This window comes from Octopus sinensis, linkage group LG11 (genome assembly GCF_006345805.1).
Source record: "Octopus sinensis linkage group LG11, ASM634580v1, whole genome shotgun sequence".
Taxonomy (NCBI): domain Eukaryota; kingdom Metazoa; phylum Mollusca; class Cephalopoda; order Octopoda; family Octopodidae; genus Octopus; species Octopus sinensis.
The window spans coordinates 53880341-53890463 of record NC_043007.1 but is presented as its reverse complement, the minus strand read 5'-3'; the positions used below and the strand labels follow the sequence as shown (position 1 = coordinate 53890463).

The following is a 10123-nucleotide window of genomic DNA, read 5'->3' as shown; positions in this document are numbered from 1 at the left end:
ACTACATGAATGAGAGGAAAACCATGGAAGAATTTCTGAATGGCATAGGGCACAACATCAGGTTGTAATAAAATGAACTTTAAATGAACCTCAACACATAATTTTGCTTTAAGTTTTCAAAGATACCTTAGCGGTTGGTTGCACTATATGCCTTCCATTTTTTTTGTCTTGAAAACATGTTTTTATCTATACATGGGGAATTATGGTTACTCAAGTAGACGAAACAATGTATAACATTTTTCATATTATATATTTCTAATTTTAATAGTATTAAAGTTGAAAAACAGAAAAATATAAGTGATGCGAAATAGGATAAAACCCTCTCAGTTATATATTTGGAAGAAATATACAATAAGCACCCCAAACCTTTCTGGTTTTTCTTGTCTTTTCTTTTTTATATTTTTACACATTCCGACATCTTCAGCAACGAAGATTCGGATTCCAACAAACAATCGGCATTTATATATATATATAAAATTCAATCTTTAAAAACATCCAGTACACTTTACAGAGTACTTTTAATATGGTACCATCATAGGCACTTTTAAGTAGAACCAGCACCCACAAGCCCGCAAGAATAAGACCCCTCAGTTGAGAGATGAATGTAAAGGACTTTCCTGTATATATGGATGGCTGTGATTTTATTTAGCTTGATGATGACTGAGGTTGAGTTGTTGTTGTTGGTGGTAATGGTGGTTTTATAGCTGGTCACCATTTTGTCGGTGGCGATGTGATGATGACAGTGGTGGTGATGGTAGTGACGATGTTGGTGATGATGGTGGTAGTTGTAGTGATAATGAGGATGCTGCTAATGAATGGTTTTGACTTGTAAAACACATTTCTTGAAGTAAAGGTTTTCCCTTTTCTTGGAATCCAGAAAATATATGTATTGAGTAGTAATGAGTCTCGTGTTATGTTTATTTTATTCAACTTATTTTCAATTGAATATATTTTTGATTATTTAAAATTTGGAATTTTGGAACATAAAAGTTTTTTACAACTGTGATTTCTGTTTTTGTTTACCTGAAATTAAAAACAAAAAATTCAAGTGAATTTGTTGTTATTTCTTGCATGTGAAGAGATTTGTATTTTATAGGTGCAGGAGTGGCTGTGTGGTAAGTAGCTTGCTTACCAACCACATGGTTCGGGTTCAGTCCCACTGCATGGCACTTTGGGCAAGTGTCTTCTACTATAGCCTCGGGCCGACCAAAGCCTTGTGAGTGGATTTGGTAGACGGAAACTGAAAGAAGCCTGTCGTATGTATGTATATACGTGTGTTCGTGTGTCTGTGTTTGTCCTCCCAACATCGTTTGACAACCGATGCTGGTGTGTTCATGTTCCCGTAACATAGCGGTTCGGCAAAAGAGACCGATAGAATAAGTACTAGGCTTCCAAAGAATTAGTCCTGGGGTCGATTTGCTCGACTAAAGGTGGTACTCCAGCATGGCTGCAGTCAAATGACTGAAACAAGTAAAAGAGTAAAAGAGATCTTCTAGGCTTAACTTCATGTGCTGGTTGAAAATCACCTAAAAAATTCTGGGGTCGATACATTCAACTATAAAAATTCTTCAAGGCAGTACCCCAGCATGGTCACAATCTAATGCTTTAACAAGCACAAAGAAAAGAAACAAAATATATCACAGAAGTGGTTTTGATCAGGCTTTAAAAAAAGAATTCTGGGTTCCATACAGCCATCTAAAAATTCTTCAAGGTGGTTATCCAACATAGCTGCAATCTAATGATTTAACAAGTACAAAGAAAAGAAAATGAAATATATCATAGAGGTGGTTTGATCAAGCTCAAAAAAATTCTGGGTTCCGTACAGCCATCTAAAAATTCTCCAAGGTGGTGCCCAAGCATGGTTGCAGCTTAATAACTGCAGCAAATAAAAAGAAAAAAAAATTTGGTGTTGATACATTCAACTAAAAATTCCTCAAGGCAGTGCCCCAGCATGAGTGCAGTCCGATGACTGAAACAAGTAAAAAGATTTTTAGAAGATGAAAAAAAAAACAAAGAATAGCCAAAAAATATAACTGAGGGGGTTTATAAAAAAAATTTAAGAGATTTGGCAGTTATCTCTTACATGTAGAGAGACCTTCTAGGCTTAACTTCATGTGATGGTTGAAAATCATTTCAAAAATTCTGGGGTTGATACATTCGACTAAAAATTCCTCAAGGTGGCACCCCAGTACAAAGAAAAGAAATGAAATATATCACAGAAGTGGTTTTGGTTAGGCTTAAAACAAATTCTGGGTTCCATACAGCCATCTAAAAAATTCTTCAAGGTGGTGCCGCTAATGACTGCAACAAGTAAAAATTTTTTTAAATTCTGGTATCAATACATTTTACTAAAAATTCTGGGGTTGATACATTCAACTAAAAGTTCTTTAAGGCGGTGCCCCAGCATGGCCACAGTCTAATGACTGAAACAAGTAAAAGGTGAAAAAAACAAAAAGAAAAATAACTGAAAAATATAACTATGGGGCTTTTGTCCACTTTCATACTTTAACTATTGGGCTTTTGTCTGAGGGGCTTTAATCCTACATTCAAACGATACTGTGTGGATCTATAGATAAACTAGCAGATTTGCCCAGCGTTGCTTGGGACTTAATTGCTTTAAAGTACTCTTTATGATTCTACTCAATTATGATTATTGAGGCAAAGATTGATATAAGTTTACAGCTAACCAATCGATTTCCAACTGGATAGAAAGCCCTGCAAAGAGCTTTGCAACATTCTCAGAAGGGAGGGTAACAATAGAATGTGAGGTGGCCCTGAAAAGGCTGTGTTATCATTCTCACAATTGTAATAATTTGGTAGGTAGTCCTGGAAGGGTGTGTAAAACGTTCGCAGGTGAATATGGTGTCTTCATTTTCCACCAACGGCAGTGGACATGCTGTTACAAAACTTCATGCTCTGTGAAAATAGAACAGATGCCCTATGGAGGAAAGAGGGGGATTAATCATGGATAAGTAAATATGAGTAAGTTTGAAAATATACAACAATAGCATCTACTCACCATATGTCAGAGTGTTGAGGAAAAAATCCCCCCATCTTTGTCCCGGACAGAATTAATAACAGAATTGTAAGCGAACTTCTGTTGTGGAAGGAGCTTTGGCACACTCTCCGCTATGTATTGGGCAAGTTCGTCAACATTATAACATGTGTCATGCAGCAAATCCGAAGACAGTGTGTTTGCGCCTTTCCAGTTTGTTGAAGGTAGGCCATACACTGCCAACGCATATTAAGAACAGTATCACCCATATTAAGAACAGTATCTTCGATTTCAAGCAGCGCCCTGTTGTAAATGAAGTCACTGTACCCAACCTCCATTGATGGATTTAGCAACTGAGCCTGATGCAGGAAATCTTCAGACATGTAATCTTAGTAGGTAAGCCATAAAGAGGCGGGATCACCCAAGTCGCACCATAGGAGTAGAATAGCACCATGTATGCATACATTGATATATATATGGGCACACATACACACACATAAATGTATGCATTGCCATACAGTGCCAGCACACATACATGTATGCATTGCCATACAGTGCCTGCAGGAATATAGTGTGATAAAGAATTAATAAAGTGATGAAAGTAATGATAAGACTATATATATGTATAGATACATACATAGACACAAATATACATACATAGACACATGTACACACATATATGCATACACACACAGATATATATATATATACATACACACATACATATATATACATATACATATACAAGCACATATGCATACACATGTATACATTCGCATATATATACTTGCACAGGTACATATGTGTGTGTGTGTATGTGTGTATGTACACACATATAAAAAGATATAGAATAAGAAAGGTGCAGAAATTTGGTATATTAAGTAGGTGAGTTGGATTATATAAAATGGATCTGAAATAGATAAATTATTGGCTCTTGATCTTGACACTGGTGTTAAAAACGGGGACCTTTGAGCTGCATTTTCATCATGGGGAAGAGATGGAGGTTCACAGGTGCCGAATTTGGTGAATAGGGTGGGTGCAGAAGTGATACAATGTTGTTTTTAGAAAGAAACTCACTAGGGAGTCACTTTTGCCAAGTGTTCTCAAATGTTTCAAAATGTCGCAGTAGAACTCACAATTGATGATCTGACCATAGGGGACGAATTCTTGGTGCACAATACTGTAGATGTCAAAAAACATGATGAACATGCTCTAGGTTGAGCTGCAGCTTGGTCGTGCCTTCTTTGGTCATGGAAGGGCTCTTCCATTATGATGACTGCTGTTTTATCTGAAGGTCTTATCCATAGACCTAGCTCCCATCACCAGTGAAGATCCTAAACATGAAGGATGGGTCACAGTGTCATACTGACAGAGATCTTGACAGACTCTGACACGATTTTCTTTCTGCTCAATGGGCTGCAGGTGGGGACAAATCTGGCAGAGACAGACTGCATGTTCAATTCAGACATTAGGATTGCCTACACAGACCCATACGACAGACCAACAACGTCAGCAATGTCATTGATTGTCTTCCAATGATCCTCATGCACAAGCTGATGAATTTCTCCACATTTTGTGGCAGGTCTTCCAAGGACTTTCTTCCACTTTTGAAGCACCCATGCCACTCAAAACATTGCCTTGTCACCATAAGCTTGCTGAAGCATGCTCAATGTCTCTGTAGCAGACTTCCCAACTCTAACTCAAAATTTCACATTGGCTCTTTGTTCCAACTCCCTGTCCATGACAAAATCACAGACCACAGCATACAAGTGATCACAAAAATACAAATTTCACAACTTGCAAAGTAAATACAACGATGTCACTTAGCACACTGCCTCATGAAGGTCACTGCTAGCTCTCATTGTGCACACAACTGTGTGCTACCATCTGCTAGCATGCAACAGAACTATTCTGGGAACTTTTTTATACCATTTTGTACACACATGCATGTGCACACACACACACACACACACACACACACACACACACACACACACACACACACACACACACACACACACATACCTGAACTTGTAATCTGGGTAGAGTAGCCATAGATTTCTCAATAGTTCAGGTAGGTATTTTCTTTTATACTAATCTTTAGGCTTATGTTAATATCTGCTGGGCAACTAATTCCCACTACTGTACACTATTTCAAGCTTATTATGCTTACATTTTATTGAGGTTTTCACTGGGACAGTCCACCAGTACTCCTTTTTATTATGAGTGGCTATGGCTTCTACCATACTGTGGGTTCTTATTTCTTTGGCTTGAGGGTTATCATTCTGACAGATTTCATTGTATAGTGTCTTGACTACATCATGTCTCATCAGTGGACAACTGCTTATGATATGGGTGATATCTTTGGTATTAACTCTATAAAATCTGCATTGGTTTTCACATTTTGGTGTTCTACCAGTGTCTCTCTCCCTTTTGTGCATCAGGTATTTGGTTTGTATTTCTTGTTCCTGGATTTCAAATGCAAACCCTTCAAAATAGGATTTAGTAATCCAGTTGTTGGTTCATGATAGACTGCTTTGATTGTCAATGTTACTATCATCCTGAAGCTTTCAGCTAACATATTCATGCATTGTTGTCTGCTGATATACACTTATCCTTTCATCTGATGATATGCTGTGGTAGAGTTGTGTGACTTCTTCAGGCAGGTATTCAGAATATTGCTTTTACAAGTCTCATGATGTTATCTGCCTCATGTATGCAAACTTAGTCAAGGGATGCACTTTGATACTTGGTGGTTAAAAGATGTTACCGAAGGGATATGATATGACATTGAAAGGCAGTCTGGATCAATGTTAAGCCCCTTTATTGATGTGAAAATTATTTGTGCTGAGCAGTATCTTTTGGGTTTTCACATCAATGGCTTGGATCTTCTCAAGCATACAATCAAGTAGCCCAAATGTTGGTGCTTGTACTGGTACTGCAAAAACATTGTGGGCCACTGTTTTATTAAATGCAGAGAATTCCAAGGTTCATATTTTCTTATCCAGCTGTAATATTCTTTAGTGATACATGTCTTGTTACAGGTATCATCATAAGATATATTATCATCTACTCCTAGGTACCTATAACATTCCTCATCAGATATGGGGGAAGCAGCTAAGTCATTGATAGAGATGCTGCTACTATAGTTTATACTTTTCCCTGTTTTTACAGCTATATAGCGTCATTTATCCTGACCAAACTGCAATCCTATATCCTTTGAGAATGTTGTAACCAGATCAAAGCTCTTTTTCATCTCATGGCATAGTTTCTCTTAACATGCAGTTCCTCTTGGCATACAGTTTCAAGTCATCCACAAAGAAGCAGTAATTTTGGTATTTCTGTTTCCTTGTGAACCAGTGAGATATCCTTCAGACTTCCTTAATATGAATGACAAGAGGTTTACAGAAAGTATGAACAGCATCATAGAGAGGCTGTCCTCTTGGAATATACCTCTGTGATGCTGTATTTTATTAGTGATAATACAATCACTCCTTGTATTAACTTCAAGATGATTGCCCATGATGAAGTCAGGTTAGGTATGGCTTTGACTATACTCTCTAGAACTTTAGCAAGTCAAAGGACTTCCATCATTCCTTAGTGGGGAACAGAGTCAAAAGCTTGCTTGTAATCCAGTCACATTGAATCTAGGTTCTTCTTATGCACCTGCATCTCTGACATTTTTGATTATGAACAATTGACTGGCATGCCCCAGACTCTCTTTCTAGCTGCTTGTTTTACTGTAATGATGTTATTACTTTCACAATGTTCTTGGAAGAAGAAATTCAAACATGCTGTATATATTTTATACATTAAGTTCTGACATGTAATTGGCTGGTAGCTTTTTGCTATGTAGGTGGTTCTGCTTTTGGAGATCAGTTTTATCTCAGTCAAAGCTAACCAGTGTAGTATGCTACTATTCCCATTAAGAGCTTGCTGGTATAGGTTAATAAAATATGGTTGGTAGAAGGTTAGCTTCTTGTACCAGTATCCAACAATCAAGTCTCTTCCACGTGCTTTTCCATCCTGAGATTTCGGGATTACAGTCACAAGGGTATCACCATCAATGTTGTATATCTTGGGTGTAAAGCAGAGACAACAATTATTTCGAATTTCTTCAAGCCACAGAGCATCTTGGTTAAACTACATCTCTTTGCTCCAGATTTTCCTCCAGAAGGAGTCTATGTCTTCTCATGAAGAAGCTTCTATGATATTTATTGTTTCTCCTCACATGCCTCTGTACACTGCTGCCTGGTTCCAGTTAAATTTTTTATTTATTGTTTTACTTTTGGTTATTCTCTTCTGGTACTAGAGTTTCTCACTGGCAGCTTTTAGCTCCTGCTTGAGGATGTTCAATTTGCAATTGAGTGTTCTCTTTTTCTATCACTAAACCTCACTTCTGTCTACTTCTTTACTTTTTCTTGGTAAGACATATAGTAATTTGCTTACTTGCAAGCAATAAGTATTGTCGCATGACTGATGGTCTGCCATAAATCAGCTGTCTTTTTCTCAGTCTTCAAAACCCATGATGGCATTTTCTTCATTGTTTTGGTGTTGTTTACTCTTTGGATGTCATTCACACACTGTTGCAGTAGTAGACAGGGCTTACAGACAGGCATTAATCTGCCAGAATGAGGGTTCATTACACTGCTGTAAATACTCTTCTCCAATTTCATTAACAACTTTTAATACTGTGTTGGCCTTTTGCTTACTTTGGCAGAGGATTCTCTCTCAAAGAGAAAATACTTCAGAGCCAAAATTATTTTTCCTTGAAAAATTTTATTAAGGACATATTTTACCAATATATAACTCTGACTACTACTGCAATGATTGTTGGGTTTGTGTCTGCTATTTATCAGAGCTGTAGTGAAAGGACAGTGGTCAGCTGCTTCAGCCTGTAATGTAGTTTGGCTGGCAAGCAGTATAGTATCTGTTGGAATATCACTAACTATGAAACCATGTGGTGTTCTAACATTGTTTACACTTTTGTTTATACTGTTTAGGAGAAGGTTAATTTTAGAGTTTTTATAATAAAGTTACATTTACTGTCTTTCATCCTATGTTCTACCAATGTTGCTTGTTGGCGTAATTGATTCACAGTAAAATAATTTAGTTGTGAGTGTAGATCATCCCAGTATGCTTTTCTTCTGTTCATTATCTGTTCATTTTACTCTTTTATAACAGTTAAGAAAAATGTATTTTGTAGATACAGTTTCTTCTTTAACTACAGCTAGAAAGAATTTGTCTACCTGCGGTGCTATTGTTTTTGTTTAGTTCCTCAGTTGTGTTGTTGATGTTGTTATGTCCAGCCATGACCATCATCATCATTTAATGTCCTCCTGCCATGTTGGCATGGGTTGGATAGTTCGACAGGAGCTGGCGGATCTTTGTAGTTTTCATCACTGTTTACAATTATCTTTAAAAAAGTTTGTTATTGTGTTATAAAGATGTAATTTTTTATGCTAAGTCCGAATTTGTTATTCATTTATGCTAGAAAAACTTTGAAAAAATGTTACAGGTGTTCAAAGTTTGATAATTTTCAGAATTATCAGTCAATCAGAAAACAGCACATTCGCTGCCGCTTCCATCATTGCTAGAAATAACAGTCAAAACATTAGAATATAAACAAATGAAGTTAACATTAAAACATTTGCGAGCAAATTAAATATTTAAAAGCTATGAACAAACAAATCAACAGGAGTTGCTAGAAATAACAATCAAAGCATTGCTTAAAACAGACATTTATTAGTTAAAAAATTCACCATCCCACTTCCACTGCACACACACAAACATTCATACACCTCCCTTTTACATACACACACATGTACTCATACAGAGTTGAAACACTCCCACTGCCGGTTTGCCATCATCCCTTCCTTTCTCATTCATATGTTGTGACAGAAAAAAAAAAGAATATCATTATAGTAGAAAATTATCTTTCTCATATAACCTTCTCCTCCTTGTGTGCATGCACAGCATCTTTGGTTACTATGGAAACAGAGTTTTACACCATGGTGATGTGTAAAATACTCACTTCTAATTGGCAAAAAAACCCAAATACATACATACATACATGCATAGGCGCACACACACAGACACACACACACACACACACTGACCCACACACATGCGCACAAACAAACAAAAAGGAATGCAGTGTAAATAACAGAGTCAAGACTATTGAAAAGGTTGCAAGACACAATGAAAATTTTAGGAAAATAAGGAGTAAGAGTGTGTTAAATTATAAGGCACAAAAAGAAAATGACTCTCCCCAGACACAACAGAATATGCTTCAACACACGAACTCACATAAAGAGTCTTGCAAACCAAATCCAAAAACGAAATATGTATATATATATATATATATATAATAGCGTGCAAACTTTCAATGCAACCTTCTCCAATGCAGATCTATGAGGCAGATCTCTGACGCAACCTTCTCCAATGCATATCTTCGACGCAGCCTTGACCAATAGTACCCCTAGGATTGGTTAGGTCTAGTTCGGGATTAGTCACTGCTTTCGCTAGGTTAGGTGGTTTCGAAAGGACCAGTATGTGCAACCTGATCACCTCTGCTGGTCAAACTCCCAACTCATGCGTTCCCATCACAGCACTGATTCTGAAGATCTGGGTTGGGTGTGAAAACCAACTTTAAAGTAAAAATATAGTTTTGAATCAGCCATGTTGTGTTCGGTTAAGTTCTATTTGGGGTGAAAAATCAATAAACTGATTCCTTATGGGGTTTTCCATTCAATCAGGATGAAGAATCGATAAACTGATTCCTTATCAGATTTCTCACTAAAATTGGCTACACCCCATTTTCAACCATCACTTTTACCAATTTTGATATATTTTGTTCAAACTTGATGCCGATCTTTGAATGCTCCAAAAATGGAATGCTCCAAGTTCTCCAAAAAAACAATTGATGAATCGAAAAATCAATAAACCGATTCTTTATGGGATTTCCCAATCAAATTGTCTGCAACCTATTTTCAGCCAAACGTTTACCAATTTCAACAGATTTCATTCAAATTTGTCGTCAGTGTTACTTAGTTTGGTTTGAAACAAAGTGCTTTATTAGCTTAATAATCCTAACTTAATCCTGGGCAATGCCAGGCTATACTGCTA

At 36.9% G+C, this 10123-nt stretch overlaps 1 protein-coding gene and 1 long non-coding RNA gene across 2 annotated transcripts in view; one reads left to right on the top strand and one right to left on the bottom strand.

Annotated features, from left to right (window-relative positions):
* LOC115217360 (galectin-9-like) overlaps nucleotides 1–10123 on the bottom strand; it is a 76977-nt gene that overhangs the window by 7951 nt on the left and 58903 nt on the right. The window lies entirely within an intron of this gene.
* Nucleotides 4400–8567, top strand: LOC118765429. The gene is made up of 3 exons (XR_005001294.1): nucleotides 4400–4570; nucleotides 7170–7174; nucleotides 8556–8567. It is a non-coding gene; the product is annotated as an uncharacterized LOC118765429 (long non-coding RNA).